Source organism: Lactuca serriola, chromosome 5, assembly GCF_051521515.1.
Source record: "Lactuca serriola cultivar US96UC23 chromosome 5, Lser_US96UC23_V15, whole genome shotgun sequence".
In the NCBI taxonomy this organism is placed as follows: domain Eukaryota; kingdom Viridiplantae; phylum Streptophyta; class Magnoliopsida; order Asterales; family Asteraceae; genus Lactuca; species Lactuca serriola.
Window position 1 is genome coordinate 252,915,601 of NC_136412.1, and position 24,643 is coordinate 252,940,243.

At 36.2% G+C, this 24,643-nt stretch overlaps 1 long non-coding RNA gene across 1 annotated transcript; it reads right to left on the minus strand.

Annotated features, from left to right (window-relative positions):
- Window positions 1-11,101: 11,101 nt before the first annotated feature.
- On the minus strand, window positions 11,102-20,112 carry LOC145051569 (uncharacterized). The gene is made up of 3 exons (XR_013683705.1): window positions 19,830-20,112; window positions 11,626-11,693; window positions 11,102-11,423 (listed from the first exon to the last, which is right to left on the minus strand). It is a non-coding gene; the product is annotated as an uncharacterized LOC145051569 (long non-coding RNA).
- Between the last annotated feature and the right edge of the window lie 4,531 nt (window positions 20,113-24,643).

Below are 24,643 nucleotides of genomic sequence, written 5' to 3' on the forward strand. Positions count from 1 at the left end.
AAGTGCCAAGAGCCACATCCTAGTCTTCCATGCAAGCATTAGAAAAACAACTAGCATACATACTACTCTACGTAGCCAATTAGCATACAATGTTCTAGGAGCCACCTCCCGGTCTTTCATACATAATGCCTAGGGCTAACCCCCGGGTCTTCCTATAGTACATAAATCAACTGGGCAGGCATTGGTGCCTTCGACCCATACAAACAATGAGGAGACTCACCTCGGGTGTTGAAGCTCACTGTAAAGATCCTTAGTTGCTGCCCCGACAACTCCCAGAGCTATCAATACCAAAATATCACCCAATTAGCAATTGGGTCCCAAACCATGATCCCTAATCCTTACTTGGGGTGAAACGACCGTTTCACCCCAGACCCATCGAGGCCCAAACTTTAAAACCATGAAAGCCCATCAATGGCCCAATTTTCCAAATTGGGCCCTAACCCTTACATGTAACTACCCTTTAGAACGCATTCCGTACTTCATAACCCTCCAGGGGTCAACCTTGGTCAAAGTCAAGTAAAGGTCAAAGTCAACATCCAAGTCAAAGTCAAAGTTAACGCTCCGAGTTGACTCAACTCGTTGAGTTATTCCTTCAACTCGGCGAGTTCCCATAAACCACAAAATCGTGATAGTACGAATCAACTCGTCGAGCTCTTTCCTTTTTAACAGAATCAGGTCATACTCACATCAACTTGCCGAGTTCCTTTGTGAACTCATCGAGTTCTTCACTTTGTTTACTCCTTCTTAATGCATTAAGACTTTTTTCTTCAAATATAAACCCAATACTCTAGATCTAGACTGGAAGTACCTTTTAGAAGGGTAAAGTTTCCAACTTTACGCATTAATCGCTTCCTAAATTGAATAAGCTCAAACCCTAACCCAAAAAGGGCCAAGGTCTTAATCCAAAACCACCTAAACTACAAAGTAGACCATGAGGTCGTAGATCTGGACCATAAGAACCAAAATATCACGTAAAGTTCCTAGCTTTCTCTACATGCATGACCATTAGAAGCTCAAAAGGCCAAAATGATGGCTTAAAGGTTGCATGGGACTTCCATGGCCATAAAGTTGGCACCTTTATGCCTAGAAAGTCCTTCAAGACTCTAGATCTGAAGTGCTTTCCATTTGGGATGTCCGACTCTCAAGGACCATATCATTTTCACCAAAAACAAGCAAAAGGTGCTAAGAAGTAGATCTAATCGACTATTAGGCAAGTTTGAGACTTGATTACCTGAAAGTGATGAAAATGGAGTGAGGTTTCTGTATCTATCAACTCTTCCTTGTTCCTTCAAACTTTCCTTCCTTCCAAGAACTTCAAATACCCACAAGAACACTGAAAATGGCTAACAATCACCCACAATAGCATTGGGGTTTCAAGATCTAGGGTTAGGACAGTGGAGGCTGGAAATGAGGCCAAACCCTAAGGAATAAGGTGTTTAAATAGGGTGAAAAATCTCGGACATAGGGTTTCCCAAACATTGTCCAACTCGTCGAGTTGGTTTTTACATTCCCGCATGCCCAATTATTCCAACACGTAGAGTTCTCAACCTTGAACTCGACGAGTTGGCCTCTTAATTGAAGATTTTCTTTCCTTAATTAGACTTCTGAATTCTAGGTGTTACAACTCAACCCCACTTATACTAGACTTCGTCCTCGAAGTCTGCTGCAGTTACCTACCCAAGCTATAGGTCCCACACCATGCCCGTGGCCACCACTAGCTTCCATGAACCAACTATTGTTTTCGACGAGTACTAACACCCACCATCCCGAGGGTACTACCATCACCCAACACAATCAATGGCTTTCCCAAGGCATCCAAGACTCCTATCTTGGAAATAACACCCGAACCTCTAACCCTTGCAAGCCACTTCTACCTTCTGAAACTGAAATCTACAATAACCTAACGTCCTGGCAGTTCTCCCTTGTTGAAACCACTTTCTGCCAACTCTCAATGTGTTGCAGACCAATCATAGCTCTTCCAACAATGATCTATCCAGATCTGCCGGAACTATCCTCATAATAGTTTCCCGAATCCGATGAAGAACGAATCCTCAAAGTCTCAAATAGAAACCGACCCCACTTCTCTAGAATCCGAAACCTAAGCCTCAACGGTTTGACTCCCTGCTAGACCCCTCGTACCAAACTGCTACCAAGTCATCCTCATAAAGTATCGCACCACACAAAATGCTTCCAATCCCTGACCACATTTTCATCTCGATGGAGACAAGGTCACGGACCATATACCGCTAAAGAACACTTAACTCGTCAGGAGGCTCAGATAATCCTTCGACTAGAAGATTAATCCATGCAATGGTTAGACTCATATGAGAGCTGCGCAATAGGTCAAATCAATTACTCTGAGATTATTTAATCCAAATGTGAATGGATTAGTATCTTCCTGTCCACAAGCAACTCTACACAAAATCTAAAACCACTGCCGCTATCCGAAATACCGGATTCCTACCCGGTTGCTGAGCCAAAGAGCAACCTCACAGTCGTTCCTCGCGACTTTCGAAGATAAATGTGGCTATCTAAATCTTCCCTAACCATATTGCCACTCATGGCTCCATTATTCTTTTTGATCCTCCCGATCATAACAATCCAACTACCCATCACCATCGAATCTAATATGAAAAGTGAATGCTACCAGAACCACTATAGTCTTACATCACGTCTAGTCTCCAACGACCTACCATTTCCCGAATCCGATCATACTGTAGCCTACTTACATTCTTGCGGCTGACCCGCCCTGGCCTAAATCACCTGAAGGAATCTGTGAGTAACTCACAAATATGTCACCTTCTATCTGTCGAATAGGGACTGTTGAATGCTACGAGCCACCCTGTAGTCTTACAACACTCCCATACTAAATGACCACCAGTGAATGTGATGGGCCACCCCTGTAGTCTTACTATACCACTATAATAACAGCTAACTAATGAATGCTACGGGCCACCCCCGTAGTCTTACAACGTTTTTACTCTTCTGCCAACTAGTTAATGCTACGGGCCACCCTGTAGTCTTACAACACCTATACTCTATCTGCCAACTAGTGAATGCTACGAGCCACACAACAGTCTTACAACACTTCCACACTACTTGCTAACTAGTGAATGCTACAGGCCACCTCATAGTCTTACAACACTTCTACACTACCTACTAACTAGTGAATGCTACGGGCCACCCCAGAGTCTTACCACATTCCCCATGCTATCTGGTTGTTGTTGAATGCTACGGCTATCCCGCAGTCTTACATCACTTCCCATGCTAAATCAACCACTGACCATGGTCTTACCGCTGATTACCAATCCGAACACACCCAAAGTCGAGCATACACTCGGTCTAACATCCCACACTGAACTCATGTCATGACTCGGATCCTCAACCTAGTTCCTCATAGTCTGCTACACATCAATCAAATGTGGTCCCAAAGTTGGGAAGTTTCTCGAAATTCCAATTCATATTATCCTCCATACAGGCAGTCACTTGGTCTACCTCTTTCTTTCCTGATAGGGATACGAGCTCATCCCAATTTCACGCTTGCTTCTGTCGTGGGTACCTGAACGGTTCTCCCCCACTTCGATCCGACTAAGTCTCCATGACATACACGAAATGGAAGGATTTCCGATCCTTCCCACCTTCCAATGATCAATCTGCTGACAACCAACACTTACTAATGCTAGCGATTCATTACTATCCGAAATTACAAGACCATACAACCTCTGAAGACTAGATGAACACTTTCTGAATCCCAACAATACAGATAACTCCAGATGCCTTGAAATGATATCGTACTCAGATCTTGAAGTCCAATTAACCAATTCTAGGAGCAAAACTTCGGTAGTAGACCACTTCCCTTGGTAACCCCATGAGTCAATCTAAGCACAATAATTGAACCCTCCGAATCCTGACGAGGGTGATAACCACCCTGCTGAACTCTGATCTCACACCTTCCACATAATGCCCCTGAACCGATCTTGATTACGAGCTGAGATAACACTGAACACTCCAAACCAACACAAGGGAAATGACCTTACACTAACCACTAACAATTCACGACATGCAAATGACATATGACACTACTTGAAGATGTAACTCATATATGAGCAAAGAAATGAACCAGATATATGCTTTACCCAAACTGGTGCAAGATTCCAACAACCATAAATACAAATATAAATAACCCGAAAGAAGGTAAAAGATACATACTTGCAGAGCTCAACTCCTCTCTGTTGGGCCTCTTGCCCTAGCATCTCGTCCATCGATGATCCTTAAAGAAGCCAGAGTAGGCGCGCTCACTACTCCTCCCCTCAACGTCGGATAGTCGGCCTTCTTATGGAGCACCCGATCGCAATGAAAGTATAACGGACTTGCTCCCTGAGGATAGTCCTTGCTGACATGGCCAACCCGGCCGAGCTTGTAGCACCCCAGACCCCTGTAATGATAAAATCCATCTTGCAATTTCCTGCACGTGTTGTACTGGCTTCGACTCTGCTGTCCTCTGAATAGTTGAGCAAAATTCTTAGGTCTCTTTTTGGGACCCTCCAAAATATGCAAATGATCTAACCTCCTCTACTTAATTTGCTCCAAATCAATCTCTCGCTCTCGGGATTTTGAGATCATATCATTTAGGGTCTCGCACCCCAAAATACTAAGAAATGTTTTGATTTTATCCCGCAGCATATCGTGATACCTCAGTTTCTTCATCTCCTCGCCTGCTACATACTACGGTACCAATAAACCCCTTTCCCCAGAACTTGGTAGTGATCTCTGTCACTGTCTCAGTAGTATGATAGAGATCCATGAACTCTCACGCCAACTGCTGCACCTCAATCGCCAGTGCAAACTCAGCTCGGAACCTGGTTGAGAAGTCATCCCATGACATAGCATCTATCACATCATCACCCAACTCACTACCAATCTCCTCCCACCAATAACGTGCCCGATCCTTCAACATGCAGGAAGCATATCAGACCTTCGCCTCCTTGGGGCAGAAACTCGTCCTGAACGCGTTAGCCATATCTTCTAACCACCTCTTACTGATAATGAGGTGCCTCTCCCCATGGAACGAAGGAGCTCCACAAGCACGAAACTCCTAGAAAGTCAGTGTTTGAGCTCCAATGATAGCCATAATCTCTGCACGGAATGCACTCAAGCGCTCTTCTACTATCTTCGAAACACAAGGATAGATATTCGATGAAATAAACTCCCGCAACTGCTCGCTAATCGGCTCAGCACCTGCACCTAATCCGGAACCCAAACCTAAACCATTTCCCTGCGAGCGCATCTCCCAACTAAAAAGAGATAAACCAATAATCAGAACATACTCAAGAATCCACCTCCCATAAGCTTCTTAGATTCTCCAAGACTCTCTCCAATTCGAGTATGGATCATGTGCTTTCAGTAGTACGGGCCCAATACTCCCTTCAACACGTACCTATAATTTCCTTAGAATTCCTCCTGAACCCTCTAAGTCAGTTCTTCAAACCATTATGCCAGTACTCACTGAAGCATACTACTAACCCACTTCAGCATATCCTAGGCTTTCCTAGGTTGCCGAACCCACCCAGTCCTCGGCTGCTGAAGGATTCTCATTAATGTCAACTATCTAACTCATGAATATAGCCACATGCAACAGAGATCCGTTAATCCTTCGAGTAAAAGACTCATCCCTAGAACGGTTGGACTCAAATGAGAGCTTTACAATAGGGTCAAATCCATCACTCTGAGATTATCCAGCCTGTGCCACATGTGACTTAGCATATTCACTTAGTATGTAAATCACATTGCTAAGAGTCCCACAAAGCATAAAGCAAGCAGCATTTAGACAATGGAAAAATCTAACCAACATACTCCAATCAAACCATTTTATCCTCTAATCAGGAATCTGCACTAGCATGAAATTCGAAGGCTCATATAATCAAGCATAACCTAAACATGCCATGCTACCATTGGATGATAAGTTCTATCATGAAAATATACAAGCTCATATAAGCATACAAAGGCATCTCTCCTAGATCCTTAGCTCTAACCTAGCATGCAAATCTCATAATCATATCATATCACATAATAAACATGTATTGGTATTTTACGAACCACTTACTTGAGCTTGGTTGATTGCACACATCACACCCCTTTATCTACTTAGAAATTCTTTTCATAAAAATGATTTTCTTTTGAAAATTTTCATACCAAGTCCTCTGTTTGAGTATAGACACACCCGGGAGTGTGTCTAACTCCCTCAAACCAAGGCTCTGATACTAACTTGTAACATCCCACTATTCATGGACAAAAAGTTTCATTTTTCACTTAACTAAAACACTATTGTAACTTTGTTCACACATTAAAAAGCATTTTAAATAAAACATTTACTAGAGTTCATTCCCAAAATTCACACATTACGGAACACATAGGTGTATGCGTTGAGATTGCCCCGAGCTCCTTTTTTTGAAAACTGGAGGTACCTGAAACCAAAACTGAAAACCTTAAGCAGGAAGCTTAGTAAGTTCCCCAAATACCAAATAACATACATATCAACACACTGCCTAGCATATCTGGGTGCTGGCCTACCCCTTCAGTCTCTTTCAATTGGATATTGTCTAGCATATAAGCACATAAATCACGTATTGTCATACATAACCATGAGTCATACATATCATTCATATATCTTAATCAATAAAGATGTTATGTTCCGAACATAGTGTTGCCATTATGCCACGGGCCACCACGTGGTCTTTCTTGCCAAGCCGGGGGCCATTCCCTGGGTCTTACAGACAAATGCCAAGAGCCATATCCTGGTCTTTCATGCAAGAATCACAAAGACAACTTGCATACATACTACTTTACTTAGCCAATTAGCATACAATGTGCCTGGAGCCACCTCTTGGTCTTTCATACATAATGCCTAGGGCTAACCCCCAGGTCTTCCTACAATAGATAAACCAAATGGGTTAGCATTGGTGCCTTCGACCCATAAAAACAATGAGGAGACTCACCTCGGGTGATGAAGCTCAGTACAAAGATCCTTAGCTGTTGCCCTGACAACTCCCTGAGTTACCAATACCAAAATATCACCCAATTAGCAATTGGGTCCAAAACCATGATCCATAATCCTTACATGGGGTGAAATGACCGTTTCACCCCCAAACCATTGAGTCCCAAACTATAAAACCCATGAAAGCCCATCAATGGCCCAATTTTCCAAATTGGGCCCAAACCTTTACATGTAACTACCCTTTAGAACGCATTCCGTACTTCATAACCCTCCAAGGTTCAACCTTGGTCAAAGTCAATTAAAGGTCAAAGTCATCATACAAGTCAAAGTCAAAGTCAACGCTCTAGGTTAACTCAACTCGTCAAGTTACTTCTTTAACTCGGCAAGTTCCCACAAACCACAGAATCGTGATACTACGAATCAACTCGTCGAGATTTTTCCTTTTTAACATAATCGGGTCATACTCACATCAACTCGTCAAGTTCCTTCGTGAAGTCATCGAGTTCTTCAATCTGTTTACTCCTTCTTAATGCATTAAGCCTTTATTCTTTAGATACGAACCCAATACTCTAGATCTATACTGGAAATACCTTTTAAAAGGGTAAAGTTTCCAACTTTACCGATTAATCCCTTCCTAAAGAGAATAAGCTCAAACCCTATCCCAAAAAGGGCCAAGGTCTTTATCCAAAACCGCCAAAACTACAAGGCAGACCATAAGGTCATAGATCTGGACCATAAGAACCAAGATATCACGTAAAGTTCCCATCTTTGACTACATGCATGGCCATTAGAAGCTTAAAAGGCTAAAATGATGGCTTAAAGGTTGCATGGGACTTCGATGACCATAAAGTTGGCACCTTTATGCCATGAAAGTCCTTCAAGACTCTAGATATGAAGTTTTTTCCATTTGGGACGTCCAAGTCTCAAGGACCATATCATTTGGACCAAAAACAAGCAAAAGGTGCTAAGAAGGATATCTAATCAACTATTAGGCAAGTTTGAGACTTGGTTACCTGAAAGTGACAAAAATGGAGTGAGGTTTCTGGATCTAGAAACTCTTTGTTGTTCCTTCAAACATTCCTTCCTTCCAAGAACTTCAAACACCCACAAGAACACTCAAAATGGCTCACAATCACTCGCAATAGCATTATGGTTTCGAGATCTAGGGTTAGGACAGTGGAGGCTGGAAATGAGGCCAAACCCTAAAGCATAAGGTGTTTAAATAGGGTGCAAAATCCTGGATCTAGGGTTTCCGAAACCCCGTCCAACTCGTCGAGTTGGTCCTCTCCAACTCGTCGATTTGGTCTTTACACTCCTGTGTGCGTTGAGTGACACATTTCTTCATCATCTGATCCTAATGACCAGATTCGATAAGTGCCCTTATCCTCTCTCAAGTTCCTCGCAACCAGAGATAGATTCTTAGACTTAGCTCTAAGTTCTTCAATCTTCATGGCATAATAGGCCTCGTCCTTGACCTTATCTTGCTTCTCCTCTTTCTTCTTAAGCATACAATCTCTTGCCAAATTTTTTTACAATCAAAATAATTGCAATCATATCTTGAATCTCTATTGAGTTTCTTCTCAACCTTCTTCTCTTTTTTTCTTCTATCCTAACTTCTCATCACCTTTGTGCTGAACATTAGACTGGATGGTGAAGATGTTTTCTTGAATGAACTTTTTTGAAATTATTGTTCATAGGATTTTTCTAAAACTTTTTGACATTATTGCTTGAATAATAGGTCAATGTTTCATCGTCTGAATCCATTATCAAGCCTTTTTCACGAACATCTTTTTCTTCATAAGAAAAAACTTCTTTAACATTTGTTTTTGAGACCAATGTCAAAGGACCACCAAAATTCATCTTGTCCCTATATCAACAATTTCTTTGACCTCATACTCATGAGCTTTGAGAATGTTGTAAAGATTCGACAAAGAGTAAGAGTCAAAGTCTTCAAGCGTTTTGATCATCAAACAAATGTTCTTCCATTCTTTCCTTAAACCAAGAATAAAGATAATGTTGAACTCTAGAAAAATTCGAACCACATTATGCCTTGAGAACTTTTAAATCAATTCATAGAAATGATCATAATATGATTCGATGGATCCCAACTATTTCTGCTTAAAATCAGCCAACTCGAACAAACATTGAGTCACCGAACTCTTCTTTGTGCACTCATTTCCTTGAAATTTGTCCTGCATAGACCTCCTATGTTGTTTTGCATCCTTGAATGTAATTATAGACCATTGATTGTAAGGCTACTCGTAATTCATGAATACACCTTTTGTTATTTGCTTCTTTCTTCAAACGATCCACCATCACATCTTCATTATGTGCTGAGTTCCCACTGCTTGAACAAGATCATCTCGACATGGTCCTTTATCAATCGAGTGCCATAAATCTTCATCAATTCTTGTTAGATAAACTTCCTTACGATCTGCCAACTGATCATAATATTCTGGAAGTAACATTAGAGTGTTCGTGGAAGAACCAAGGAGAATTGCATAATTCATGATTGTATTCACATTCATGTTTTCCATCTATTTGTTTAGAAAATAATAAAAGATTAAATAAGAATGAAATCATATTCAGTTAATTGATTTTCAATTGTAGAATTGATAAATCACGGAAATCGCTCGAAGAACACATTTTCAAATGCAAAAAAAGTTGAATCAAAGAGCGAATCAACAGATGAAAACGAGAATGAAATTCCTCAAGCGACTTGACAATTTCCGCTTTGATACCACTTGTTGAATCGAGAAATCAATCAAGTAACAATTACAATCAGAAATAAATAGGATATGTATATAAGATCTAGTTTTGGCTTTATCTAGAAGGATGCAAAGGTACAAGTGTTTGAGATATGAGTGTGTAAAAGTTACAAATGAACTAAGCAACATCACTATTTGTAGTGCCCTCAATAGATACAAAAAGTATAGTAGGACTTCAACTATTAGAGTGTTACAAAATAATTGTGTCTACTAAAATACATAGATATATCGAAGGTGTGTAACCTTCGATATAGACAGCCATGTAATACTTCAACTACTACCAGATAAAGGCTTCGACAACTTGATATCATCACAACATTTTTTGACTCTATGAATAGTAGCAACATGCATACATGGTTGAGATCATGTGTTTCATCTAAGGAATTATTAATTTAATTGATTAAGTTTTAATTTAGTGTCATTTCAGGATAACTCCTAGATGTTACGAGATTCTTTGGTAGGTATATTGTGTACACATTGACATACATAAAGTTGCTATCTTGTTCTACTTAATTGGGTTATCAATTAATAAAATTTATGTAAGATTGTAGAAAAAAAGATGGTATTAGACGAGTTTGACAATCTGTTGCAGGTATCTCATGTGTTAAGAAAGAAAAAGCAAGCTTTAATTAGGATTCTCGAAGAATGTGAGCAAAGTTTCCACCACAGGTTGAAGTGCTAATTCACTACAAAAAATACCAATTAGTGACAAAAAAGAAATGGTCACTAACAAGAGAAGGAGTCGTCACTAAATGGCTTATGGACCAAACTTGGGGTCGTCACTATATATCCGTCACAAAACCTAATTATTGACCTAAATATAAAAGTTGTCACTAAATAGTAACTAAAGTATAATGGTAATTGAATCTGAGACGACCCATTTCGTCACTAAATGTTGTCACTAATCAATTAAAGTCATCACTATTTTAACTTGTCAGTGACCATAAAAAGGCGTCAGTGTCTTATACAATTAGTGACCATAGATAGTCATCACTGGCTTATCCAATTAGTGACCATAAAATCTCGTCACAGATTTATCCAATGAGCGACCATAAAATTCCTCATTGATTTTTTTTCTATTTTTGTATTTAACCCGTTTATATATATATATATATATATATATATATATATATATATATATATATATATATATATATATATATCATGGAACTACTCAATAGTAAACATAAATTGTTCTCAAATTAAAATAAACGAAAACTTGGGGGAAAATTATTTTCCATAGGGCACTATCTTAATTATTATGCAAACAAAGATCACCTACTCAGCAAAACATTAACACAACTTTCCAAAAACATTACACAAAAATAAAACCCAAAAAAAGATTTAACTCTTATAGTTTATTATTCTGCAATAATTGCCTTTGCATTCTCAATATCCTTTGAACAATGTTGATGAAATAGTATTGCAAAATATTAATCTATTACTCTTCAAATGAAACTTACATCAGCCAAAGCTGCCTAAGTGCCCTTATTCCATGTTTTACCACCTGCACGATTCAAGGCCTAGAAAAAAAAAGTTTTACAAATTGTTTACGTAAAATAAAAAGATAATAATTGGAAATGTGATAGTTACTCCAATTATTAAAATATAGTTGATCCATGTCTTCACAGGTCAAGACTCCAGATATGCAAGGAACACCTCTAACAATATAAAGTGAGTAAATCAGTTAAAGAAAATAGTACAAATGTGAGAAAAAAAAGAACATCAAACTATGATTGGTTTTTGGTAATATAAAGTTAAAAACATATTCATGTAAAAAAACTTAGTTGTTAAATTTATCGAAATTAAATCATATTAATTAGAAGAATATACCAATTGAAAATGTAAGTATGAGAAACTTACTTCCATTTTTATCAGGCAAAAGGGGGTGCCCATAGTAGTATGCCCCCTGATTAATGTAGCATCAATATCTGTGGGCCCAGATGAAGCAGGGGGGTTAAAATTTCAATTTGTTGCTTTCTCAATATCACACTACTATACATATGAGATTAAGTGGATAGAATGGAATGATCATGGATTGGAATGGAATAAGCAAGTTAATGGAATGCATCATTTCATTGATAAGCTCAACCTTAATGAAAATTGCGATGCAATAATAAACATGTAGTGGAAGTATGTAGCTATTTCTTGAATCTACAATGTTGTAAATAGAAAGGAATGAAAGTAGGTAGAGGAGGATATTGATGGGTTTTATACAAACAATCCTATGTGTACATGCAACCCTAGCATTGGATCTATGTTTTCACTATTAGATACACAACATTATGAACACATAATAAAACCCTAATTCTAGCATATAAGTAATCATAATAGCATAAGAATAGGTTTATAATATTACCTTGATTGTTATGTAGCAATAACAATCCCAAATCTCTTTATATTGACTTTGGAAGGCTTAGAGTCACAAGTGTCACTCCTCTAATGGTTCACAAACACCAAGAGCAAATAGAGAAAGTATAAAGAGAGAGGGAAAAGGTATAAAATTCGTTTCTAGGAACCCTAGACAAGGCATGGACGAATTCTTATGGCCTTAGGGTTATTTATATAGGTGTAGAGATTAGGTTTCAGTCCTTATCCTTATCTAGTTGTTTGCCCACCAAGCAACCATAAGATAAGCCTTGAAAACCCTTATCTTTTATCCTTTGGACGATTTCAAGGATCCTTATCTCCTTGAATTCATTCAACCCATATTTATTATAACCATTACCATATTTTGTAACTATCACATAATTACAATTCAGCCCCTCTAGTTTAATTAATTACATTTGATCACAAAATTAATTCTTAATTAATTATTGACCAATATTAATTAAACAAATATGATTTCTCCTTTAATATATTATTCTTATAACATATTAATAAATCATAATAACCTCTCTCTTTATTTATTTATCCAATCAAGTTGCTTTGGTGAAAGCAACCCAAAAGGACCATGCACCATCGGGTCAAGTACATACCAAAATAGTTATGGACTTAGACACTAATCCAACAGTCTCCCACTTGGATAAGTCTAACAACTATTCTGCGTATGACTTCAGATCCCGATCTGCAATCGTAGCTTTCCAAAGCCGCTGTCAACTCTGATCCTATCAGATACGCGTGTTCTTAGATAAGGGATCATATATTCCTCCATTCTAGATATCATATGAGATATGATTTCAAATCATTCTCTTTGTACTATATCTCGATTTCCGATTTATGACGATTGACTAATTGAACAAATCAAATTAGCCCTAGCCCGGCCGAGCATTTACGTTTGTCATCACAAAATCATCGAGGGGCCCAAAGATATCGCTTTTATCCTACTTTGGATAAAAGGAATGGATAAACTTTAATACAATGCTTGCTTGCACTCACTCACCAAATCACACACAACAATATGTTTTATAACACCAAGTTACTAGTGCGTTTACATATTATCAATGTGCAACTGATTTGCAAGATACAACTCACACATCTCGGTTTCAAGAATATAAGATGTTATCGTCTCACCAATCACTCGTGATACAATTCATGGAGTAATCCAAGTGAGCGTGGATTTAATACAATGCTCAAATCATATTCATAAGCACTCACGAACGTTGCAGCAAACATTTGCTTATGTCTAATACTCTTTTAGACAATCCACACACCAATTCATGACAGTCTTCATTCATACCTACTTCCAACATACGAACGACTGTGGCGCGTTCGAATAATTCGATTATTCTTAATAAACTCAATTATTCTGGAAGTCAAAACATGCAAATGTGAAACACAAGAATAATACTAATCCCATATGGTCTCAACCTTTGAGTATAAATAAAATGCCTTTTATTTATCACCATATTGATTACTCATTATTTGTCGTTTCGGGTAATCAACTTCTTTCTTGAATTATTACACTTGTCCCATGCTCCTAGCATGCACACAATGTTTACCTATGGTTCTTACTTTGTGAAATAGACCAAATTGAGCACATTTCCAATCATTCTCATTTCACAACTCCAAATCCTTTTTCATAAGTGAAAGAATATCAAATTCTTGCTACTTATAGAATATGCTAGATTCTAACATTTTATGCAATTGTCCTTTCGTAATGTCACTGCACAAAAGTCACAAAGACTATTGCCAATGATATTACAAAGTCCTCTATCGGAGATTGTTACGAGACAATTCCATAGACGTGATGTCTCTCACTCAAAGTACATTCCTTTGAACATCCTTTTGCATAGAAGTTTCTAATCTAGTCATAGATTTCTCAATATTCAATTCCCAATATGGACACACTTCCATATGTTCTATATGACAACTCATTCTTAATAGAATCTTTTCTATTCATTATAGAGTCGATATGGTCCATCCAATATGGAAAGATTTCCATATTTTCCAATACTATACTTCCAATTACTCACAAGCAACCAATCCTCGTCGAACTTGGATTGTCCTTTGATAGTTGTTTAATTATTTTAGTCTAAACCGATTCTAGTCCTTTTTCCCTCTAAATGCGCTAGACATATGGAAAATTTTAGAATGGTCAAACATTAAAGCATTTGCAATCGATCCTATACTCGAAGCGTATGGGACACGACGCATAATGTTTTATTTGCTATGTTCTCAAAATTCGAATTGTGAAGAGGAATGCCGTAATCATAATCGAAAATTTAATAACACACTATTTACCTTTGACTAAATTGATTAACATTTCTCAACCTAATCCTTTAGATTTGAAATGAAGCATAATATTCTCTCCCTTAATTATAGCAAAACAACATTACAACCCTTATGACTTTGCAAGGTATAACTCTTGTTTTCTATAATTAATATTGCCAACTTGCAATAGGTGCCTTAATAATCATATAATCATAACTTTTATGCTCCCACTATCATGATGATTATTATAAACATAACACTTATGCTCCCACTAGCTTCGACATGTATTCAGAAACAGCTTAACTTTCAGAAAAACAATGCTTATTGAATTTCTTAAGTTCATGTTTCTCATACTTAGTGCTTTGATAATCTTTTATCAAGACTTCTTGAACTTATACACCTTTGCCTTCGATAGTTCATATGTGTGTCTAAACACTTAAGACTAATTTCCAAACCTCATAATTCAAATTATGGAAAGGGATACCGTAACCATAATCGAATTCGAGAATGCAATTTTACAATCACTATCTTCTTAAATCTTTCTTAGTGAAAGCATTTCCTCACAATCATTTTCATGAAGGAGGAAATCTTATGACTCTTAGATTTAAACGATGTATTTGTTTCTATCCATGTGAATTTGTTAAAAACAAAGTTTACGACAAATTCAAACTCATATGGATCGAACTTTCTTAATCTCGATTTCTTGCCTTATGGTAGCATAGCTGCCCACCATGTCTTCCAAGTCGTTAAGCAGCTCACCTTTTCTTATCAATGTACTTTCCATTGATCAATAGGATTCACATGCATAATTAACTTGATTGGATTGGCACAGAAACAAAATAATGTCAACACGATAGGTTGTAAACCTCAACTCTTGTCAACAACCATTTCTTGACAAACAAATATTCAAGAGTTAGTGTAGCTTTTATCAAACACTTCATAAATTGGTCCTAGTTGGTCTTTGTCTTATCCAAGACATCACAACTTTCCACATTTAATGAATGTTATAAACCTTCTTAATACTTATCACTCAATTTCACAATCTTAACTCTAAGACTTGTTTTTGGAACGAAGTATGATTGACTTCTTGATTTAACCATTTCTTCAATTCTTGATTCCTCTTCTTAGACATACAATTGTACTAAGACTCACTTAGAGGATCAATTGAGATATGGTTCTTAATCATTAAGACCCATCATAAAGCATAAAAGGTACTCTCCGTTCTTCTTATAATGGAGAAACTTTTATCTTTCTGCCTACTTGATTCTTCTTATTCGTTCTACTATTGATTTAAACCTTTTTTCAATCAATCTAGAATTACACTTAATCTTGTAAGTATAATCACATTTACTCTTATGGTGGACTTGATCAACACGCAACTTTGTGTGCTCGATCTCCTAGTCCTTCACTTGACACTTTGTCAATGAATTACTCTAATTTCTAAATGTGAAATTTCTCATTCATCGTGCAACCAAGTTGCATGATTCCAAGTTTCTGTCCAATTGAAACTTGGGCGATGAGAAACTCTCCCTATTTGGTAAATTCTCGACTTTCCATAAATAACATAATAATAACCAAATCCATTATTGCTAATAATAGAAACATCCAAACATCAATTTTTCATATACGCCATTGCAAGGATAAATAAATAATATAAAAATCAAAATTTATTTTATTGCGGAAAAATTTTTGTCCTTAAAATGAAATTCATTGAAAAACTATGCTAATACATCTTTCTTAGCAATCTAATTCTAACTCTAAGTAGTAGTTCAAGAATCTAATCTTCGAGAAATGCGATCGAAATCCATTCCTTCACGGTTAGATTTTGCTCACTTCTTCCCTTAAGCTTCCTTTCTTTTCTTCGATCCTACAAAACATCAATTGTAATCTTATCACATTATGTATTAAGAATCTAGAATACAAGCTTAAAAGAGTTAGTCAATGGATTTTACCTAAAGCAAAGCCATACGTTTTGACTCTCCCATCTCTTAGATCTCTTAGGTAAATAGGGCAGCTTCGTCTCCAATGCCCTTTCTCTTGGCAATAACAGCAAATTGACTCTTTTGGAACATGACATGGAACTACTTCAGACATTGCCTTTCTCTTATGATGAAACTTTTCGATCATAGCTTGTCTTTCGTTGCCATTATCTATATCCATAGAGGTATTGAAGGCAGATTCACCAATCAACTTTGCTTTTCTATTGCGCCAAACCATTGCTGATTCAGCAGCAATAAGCATATATGTGAGATCTATAAGGGTTACGTTGTGGTTCATCATATAGTACTCTCTTACGAACTCACTATATGAGTTAGGAAGTGACTAAAGAACCCAATCAACAGCTATTTCCTCACAGACTACAGATCCCAACATTCTTAACCTATCAATGTGTGACTTCATCCCTATGACGTGTGCACACACCGACTTTCCTTCTTTATGTTTACTTGCCAAAAGGGCTTGAGTGATCTTGAACTTTTCAAGCCTTTGAACTTGTGGGTTAGGGAGAATAATTTGAGGAGGAGGAGGAAGTGAAGTATGATCTCTTGTTCCTCGATCGAATCGTGGAATATCATCTTCATGTGGAAGGCTTGTTCCACGGGATTTGGGAAGACCATAGTTGTCGAACTTTGACATCTACAAAACGGGAGAAAACGAATTCAAGTTAGTTGATTGATTGAGTCCCTAGTAAATCACCCAAATGAGTTACTAAGGCTAGGACCCAACACAATATTCTACAACTCGGGAGAGGGATGCCGTAACCCTAATTGCAGAATATTTGAAGGTAAGTGAATGACGATTCACTAATTTCCACCACGAAAAACAAAAAAGAATTTAAGTTTTAAATCTATGAAAACTCCTAGATCCTTTGAGATTCATTGAACTTTCAATGGCATGTTTAAATCTCGATATGCCCCTCTTGTTTGTGACTGGGATGCCGAGGATCACAAAGCGGGTGTGAATAACCATGCAAACTTACATGGTGCCCTCACATGTTACAGTCATCTATTCGATGTGCCGGTAAACCACACACGCTCCACCGAACTATGACAAACATTGAGTCACCCTTTGCTACCTTCACTTAGAACCATTTAGTGTGCCGGTAAACCACACACGCTCCACTAACGTCTTCGCAAGGGTACAAAGTGTAATTTCATGGAATTGCATCAATTCACTTTTGCCTAAGTAACTAAGATTGGGAATTTTATGAAAACATTTAGTTACTTTAATAATTCATTATACTTATAATGGAAGGTTTCGTCCTATCCTACCCGTTCGGCTAACGACCCTCCATTAGTCAAGAGTGCGGTGGGTAAGAGTGGATACCCATTCAATCGCCATTTTATAGGCAATTTCCTTAAACACCCCTTATAGACCAGCTTCGTGAATGAGGCCTACTAACGGTAAGACTGACTTTTACTCATTCATATATATAATGTTAGACTTTTAATGTTAAATATAGTATAAGGTGTGTTTTACACTTTAAAATACTAGGTGGTCAAATATAACAATTATATTTTTAATTGTAAACCCAAAATTTTATGGATTTATTAAACTTCTTTTAATTATACACCTTAATTAATTAATAAAACCATAAGGGTGTAATTTGAACCTTTTCAAAACAATACTAGGGTTTTAGAATTTAACATCCTAATTAAACTTTTAATCAACTTTTAAATTCCAAAACTTGAGGGCAAGTTTTGAAACTTTTCAAAACAATTTAGTTTTAATCTCTCTTAAAATTTTCGAATTTATGCCATATAAATTAATATTTTAAATATTAAAACTCTTGATTTAATAATTATCTTGAATTAGACTATTAATTTAATTATTAAATCGTAAGGGATTATCTAAATCATGAGGATAATTACCATTTATACATTTAAGATATCCTAATCCCGTAATTATCTCTCTAGATTTCGAAATTATGGTTAGGATAATGCAAAATCTATAATTACCATATATAACAACTAGAGGATAATTACAAGATATGGGATAATCCAAATCCCTAAAATTTAGGATCTTATCTTGGGGCGGAGGCAAATTTCGAAAATCAAGGGATTAAAACAAACCCTAGATTTCGAAATTTAAGGGTTTAAGGAAAGGATTTGAAGATCTTATTCAAACTCTTGAAAATTAGGGTTTGCAAACCCTAATCTCGAAAAACCCTAGCCTCCTAGGGTTTATTGGCAATAAACCCTAATGTGTCAAGTTCATACAATTGAATAAACTAATTGAAAACAAGTTAACCAAAGGCTCTGATACCACTGATGGGTTTTATACAAACAATCCTATGTGTACATGCAACCCTAGCATTGGATCTATGTTTTCACTATTAGATACACAACATTATGAACACATAATAAAACCCTAATTCTAGCATATAAGTAATCATATTAACATAAGAATAGGTTTATAATATTACCTTGATTATTATGTAGCAATAACAATCCCAAATCTCCTTGTATTGACTTTGGAAGGCTTAGAGTCACAAGTGTCACTCCTCTAATGGTTCACAAACACCAAGAGCAAATGGAGAAGGTATAAAGAGAGAGGGAAGAGGTATAAAATTCGTTTCTAGGAACCCTAGACTAGGCATGGACGAATTCTTATGGCCTTAGGGTTATTTATATAGGTGTAGAGATTAGGTTTCAGTCCTTATCCTTATCTAGTTGTTTGCCCACCAAGCAACCATAAGATAAGCCTTGAAAACCCTTATCTTTTATCCTTTGGACGATTTCAAGGATCCTTATCTCCTTGAATTCGTTCAACCCATATTTATTATAACCATTACCATATTTTGTAACTATCACATAATTACAATTCAGCCCCTCTAGTTTAATTAATTACATTTGATCACAAAATTAATTCTTAGTTAATTATTGACCAATATTAATTAAACAAATATGATTTCTCCTTTAATATATTATTCTTATAACATATTAATAAATCATAATAACCTCTCTCTTTATTTATTTCTCCAATTAAGTTGCTTTGGTGAAGGCAACCCAAAAGTACCATGCACCATCGGGTCAAGTACATACCAAAATAGTTATGGACTTAGACACTAATCCAACAGATATCACAAAAAATCACAAAAAAATCCAACATTCCTCAAAGACTCACAGCAAATCGATCATAAAACCTCAAAACAAAATAGCATGTAACAAATGCCACCACCATATCCCTCAATCGGAAACATAAAATAAAATTAAAGAAAAACCTACTCCTTTCATAATTGATTGCATATTTCTATGTGTTTTTTATTGTGTGTTCATATGTGCTTGTGTAAGTGTGTGATTGTGAACATGAATCAGAATGGAATCGAGAACCAAAAAAGTAGGTAGAGGAGGATATCGTTCCTGACCAATTAATGAGGAAGAAGAGAAGAGAGACTGAAGAAAGAATAAAATTACCTTCGACGTTTGGTAATGATGAACACATCATCAAATGCGGGTAATTAAGCTCGAATTGAAGTTTTTCGAGCCCTAATCACACCTTAATCAAATTTTGGGGAAGTGATTACCTAATCAAAGCTTCAATTGGTAAAACTAGGGCTTCAAAATTTGGAGCACGGTACAGAAATGAACGAAGGAGAAAGTGGTGATCTTCAATGCGGTACCAGTGCCGACGGAAGGCGGAAGTCGAGGTAACGATTGTGGTAGTGATCCATGTAGATTTTAAACAAAGGAAAGCGAGTGCGAGCTCTATGTAGCATAAATACGTAATGGAGATGATAACCATATTTTGTGTTTGTTTTATTAGAATTTAACCCTCAACTTATTGTACTTATGCTCTCACCCCTTCACCTTTTAATCATTTCCACTAAGACCCTTATTATTACTCCAAACCCATTTATACCAAATTACGAAATTACCCTAACAATAAATGGGTAAAAATCACTACTATGAAATTATCACCCATCTATGTGATGATACATACACATCTACATGATGGCGCATACTATCTAATATTTTTGATGTGAAATTACCATAATGCTCTTCAATCGAATAAACTATCATTATGGCCATTTACATAATGTGAGTTTATTATTCTCATTTTTGTTTTTAAATTTATTAGATTATCACTCACATTAAATACAAGAAACATATAAAAAATACATATAAAATTATAAAAAGTCAACACAATTAAAATACTAAGATAAAGTAATATAAAAATTTAATACCATAAAACAAAATAAAATATGAGTTGACGATTAAAACTATAAATTGAAAAAAAAAACAAAGTACTCAATCATAAACTAATATAAAATATTAAATATCTTCATTAGAAATAACAACGGTTTTCGAATACAATTTTAAATATATACAATCAAATATTTCTACTTGGTATAGTCATTATCTCAAAAATTGAATTGGATGAAAATACTTCATGAGAACAATGTACCGGAACGACATACTCAATCGTATTTCCTTTGGAATAAAGGAGAATGTTTTGATAATCCCACTATTCGAGCCCTCGGGGGCTCCTCGCTTCCCTGGTGTCCATTTCTGATGCTCAGAGTGGTTGGCGCTGGACCCTGCACCGTCCTAGCCGCAAACAATGAACAATTGGACTTCACAAGGCCCACATGATCACAATGCTAACAAATCTTGTCACTCGGTATTAAGGCCGATTAGCAATAATCCCTCGTGAAGTGCCCATCCTTTCCACATTTGTGGCATCCAGCAGATGATCGGCAAGCACCCTCATAAACCTTGTTGCACTTGACACATGTTGGATTAGATGTCTAAGCCCATAACTATTATCGGTATATACTCAACCCGAGAGTAGCATGGTCCATATGGGTTGCACTTCACCGGAACAATTTGTATGGATATTCTTTTGAGAATAGTATGTATATAGTTTATTAATATATTATAAATTATAATATATTAATATGAAATCATATTATTTAATCAGTATTGATCAAGAATTAATTTAGTGATAAAAATGAACTAATTAAATATGGACTCTTATATATATATATATATATATATATATATATATATATATATATATATATATATATATATATATATATATATAATGGGCCAAGTTCATTTAGGATGGGCTAAGCTTGTATGGATAGTTCATGGAGTTTTTAATCCATGGATCCTATGGAAATGAATGGTCATGGATATTAGGGTTTACATGAATGTAACCATAATCCTCCATACTATATAAAGAGGTCTTTGACACATGAAATGGCACAAGTGTGTGTGTGAACAAGAGTGGGCCGATTCCTAGTGTGATTACTATTCTCTCAAGTTTTCTAAGGTGTTTTGGTGATTTGTGATTCCACTTGAGGCATCCACATTATTGGTGCTAGGCTCTTGAAGCTCCAAGAAATCAACCACAAGAAAAAGGTATGTCATCCCAATAAGTTTTATATTACAAGTACCCCATGGTAAGTTAGTTAGGATGAGAACCTTGGAAAAATCATATTTACATGTATAATAGAGAAAACATATATCCAAGGTTTCTAGGGTTGCATGTACACCATAGGAGTGTTAGAATGCTCAAAACCATTCAGTGGTATCAGAGCCTACGCTTGTTTTCTTTATACTTGATGCAAAATGCTTGAAAAAGTCGAAAAACTATTCACAATTCAGTGGACTCGCCGAGTCCATGGGGGACTCGACGAGTCCAAGTGCAAACTCATCTTACTCGTCGAGTAGACTCTTGCACTCAGCTAGTAGGAGGCCTTGTGTGTAGATTTTCGAGTTTTTCTACTGGAAATGGACTAGAATCATTACCCAAAACTATTTTGGACTTATAAAACCTGTATTTGATGTGGTAATGGTTATGCTAATCCATTTTCAATGGTTATTATCAAAATTTCAAGTTTTATATATGTTTATATGATTCTTGATATTGTTGATATCGATGTTCATACATATGAGTTTTAGTAGATCATAGGAATTATTTGCAAATTGTTTGTTAGTGTAATTCTTGATCTAAATGCCAATTAATGGACTCATTAACTTGTCCTTAAGTTATGGAATTCCAAAAGTCTTTTCTTTAAAACCAATAAACTCATAAGTTATAAAAATGAAAAGTTTTTGAATAGTTTCAAAACTTGCCCTCAAGTTTTGGAATTTGTAAAGTCACACACACAGTTTAATTCCAAACCCTAGAGTTTTAAAAGTTAAAATTCAACCCTTATACTTTATAGTATTATAAGTTAATTATATATATATATATATATATATATATATATATATATATATATATATATATATATATATGTATAAGAGCAAGTCAATCTTACCGTTAGTAGGTCTCATTCACGAAGCTGGTCTATAAGGGGGTATAAGGTTGTTGCCTATAAAATGACAGCTTAATGGGTGTCCACTCTCACCCACCGCTTCCTTTACTGGTGGAGGGTCATTAGCCGAACGGGTAGGACAAGGAGTATAACTCTCATTATAAGTATAATGATAAATATAAAGTAACTAAACCTTTTTATAAATTCCCAATCTTATTTACTTTAGGAAAATGTGAAAATGGTGCTAACCCATGAAATTGCACTTTGTACCTTACCAAGTCGTTGGTGGAGTGTGTGTGGGTAACCGACACACTAACATGGACTCGTAAGAGTGGAAAAGGGCGACTTAATATTTATCATAGATCGGTGGAGCGCGTGTGGGTAATCGGCACATCGATTAGGTAATAAAAGTAAGGGTACCATGTTAATTTGCATGGTCATTCACACCTTGTTTGTGATCCTTGACATCCTAGTCACAAACTTGATAGGGCAAAATCGAGATTTAAACATACCATTGAAAATTTCAATGAATCTCAAAATATCTAGGAGTTTCAATCCAGTTAAAACCTAATACCTATTTCGTTTCTCATGGTGGAAATTGGTGAATCGTCATTCGCCTACCTTCAAATATTTTGTAGCTTGGATTACAGCATCCCTCTTCCAAGTTATAAAATATTGTGTTGGGTCCTAGCCTTAATATTTCAAATTGGGTGTTCTATTAAGGAAGCTTAAAAGAAGAGTATGTTGAATCTGATCGCGAAGATGGATTTCATTCGCGTGGTTTGAAGATCGGATTTTTGAGCTACTACTTAGGAGCTATGATAGATTGTTGGGAAATGTGTAATAGCATAGTTTTCACTTGTAAGTGCATTGTACGGAAAAGTTTTTCCGTATTTTATAAATAAATAAAAAAATTTTGTTTATTTTATATTTCCTTGCAATGGCATTTATGAAAAAATGATGTTTGTATTTTTTAGCAATATTGGAAATATGAATTTGATTTTTTCATTTGTGGTAGTGTCTAAATTTGCCAAATAAGGAAAGATTCTCATCACCTAAGTTTCAATTGGAGAGGAACTTGGAATCATGCAAGTTGTATTGTATGATGAATGAGAATCTTCATCTTTGGAATATTAAGACTAATTCCTTGTTCACATGTATATGTGAGTCAAGTGAAGGACTAAGGGATCGAGTACACATTCTTGTGTACTAGTCAAGCCCACCACAAAGATCGATAAGACTATTTGTCATGATTTACTAAAGTTTAGTAAATACGGTTATACTTACAAGTTTAAATATAATTTTGAAACATTGGAAAAGTTCCAATGTATGGCAGAACGAATGAGAAGAATCAAAGTAGGCAGAAAGATAAAAGTTTCTCAAATATGGAAAGATGAGAGAGTACTTTAGTATTATGTTTTGTGATCATCTTAATGATTAAGAAACCATATCACAATTGATCCTGTAAGGACATCTTAGTGCATTCCTATGGCTAAGAAGAGGAATCATGAATTTTTGAAATGGTTAAATCAAGAAGATGAGTCATACTTTGTTCCAAAACAATTCTTAGAATCATACTTCAAGATTGTAACTTGAGTGACATATCTTAAAGAAGGTTTATAACACTTATCAAATGTAGAGTAAAATGTTTTCTACTCTTGTACATTTGAAATTGGTAATTTGTGATGTTTTGGATAAAATAAAGACCAACTAAGGCCAATTGTGTGAAGTGTTTGTCTTGATAAGAATCCGCACTATCTCTTGAATATTTGTTTGTCAAGGAATGGTTCTTGTCAAGAGAGTCTTATATGTCAAGAGGACAGTGGGAGTATTAAACATCTTGAAAGAGTTTCAAGAACTAATCAAGAATAAAACCTGTAGTTTATCACTAGCACACGACTTGAGGTTTATAACCTATCGTGCTGACATAATTCTTGTTTCTATGCCCATTCTGGTTAA